At 42.6% G+C, this 1,172-nt stretch overlaps 1 long non-coding RNA gene across 1 annotated transcript in view; it reads right to left on the bottom strand.

Annotated features, from left to right (window-relative positions):
- Positions 1-204: 204 nt before the first annotated feature.
- LOC119471147 overlaps positions 205-1,172 on the bottom strand; it is a 12,379-nt gene continuing 11,411 nt past the window's right edge. The window contains exon 2 of the long non-coding RNA XR_005200150.1: positions 205-398. This is a non-coding gene — a long non-coding RNA (uncharacterized LOC119471147). The remainder of the gene's footprint in view (positions 399-1,172) is intronic.

Below are 1,172 nucleotides of genomic sequence, written 5' to 3'. Positions count from 1 at the left end.
CGAATGTCCGGCTGCAATCTACACACAAAATGCCCAACAAAGAAAGGCAGAATCCCTCTTCTCAAAGAGCTCATAGTCTACTGGCAGAGGTGGCTGTAATTTAAGAAAACATAAATATGTGTGTGTGTGTGATGTATATATTATTAGAAATTGTGTTGAGTGCTGTATGGGAAATAATTCTATGAGAAAATAAGGTGATATAACTTACATTTGGGGCTTCAGGAAAAGCCTCTTTGAGAAAGCCGCCTTGAAGCTGAAACCTGAGGGATGAATAAGCAGACAGCATACCAGGCAGGAGTGATTTTTGGAGTGAAGTCTTCTGGGGTGAGCAGCCTTCAGTGATAAGGAATCTCACTTATGCAAAGGCATGAAAGCACAGGTATAACAGGTATGAGGAACTACAAGTTACCATAGCTCAGTTAAGGGGACGCGTGGAAATGGAAACACCAGGAAAAGAGAGAGAAAACCAAAGGCAAAAATATGAAGATGGAAGAGGAACAAACTAGAAATTCAATTCAGTATGTGTTGATTATTTACTATGTGTTTAGCAATATCTTAGTGGATTCTTTTTTTTTTTTTTTGGAGACGGAGTTCGGAGTTTTGCTCTTGTTGCCCAGGCTGGAGTGCAATGGTGTGATCTTGGCTCACTGCAACCTCCGCCTGCCGGGCTCAAGCAATTCTCCTACCTCAGCCTCCAAAGTAGCTGGGAGTACAGGCATGTGCCAACGCCCCTGGCTAATTTTTTGTAGAGACGGGGCTTCTCCATGTTGGCCAGGTTGGTCTCAAACTCCTGACCTCAAGTAATCTGCCCACCTCGACCTCCCAAAGTGCTGGGATTACAGGCATGAGCCACCACCCCCTGCCAGGGGGATTCTTAAAATGTTAAAAGAATGGCTCCTCCGCTCAATAAACTCAGAGTCTAAATGGGTAGATAACAGAAACATTCTCCTTCTAAGATAATCTTTCAGAGAACACTCCCTAATGCAGCCTCAACTACATTCTTTTAATATCATAAACTGTGCTTTTGTTTTCCCAAACGGTAACTCCTAAAATGAATTTTTAAATTAACAAATGAATCTTACTTCCTGCCACAGGCCCCGACTATGACTTTACAGCAATCTATGGCTAAAAATCACTCAGCTTTACTGGCTGCTTCTCAACAGGCCAATAAT

Source organism: Cebus imitator, unplaced genomic scaffold (genome assembly GCF_001604975.1).
Source record: "Cebus imitator isolate Cc_AM_T3 unplaced genomic scaffold, Cebus_imitator-1.0 Scaffold52, whole genome shotgun sequence".
NCBI classification, from domain to species: domain Eukaryota; kingdom Metazoa; phylum Chordata; class Mammalia; order Primates; family Cebidae; genus Cebus; species Cebus imitator.
This window is presented reverse-complemented; position numbering and strand designations above follow the sequence as displayed.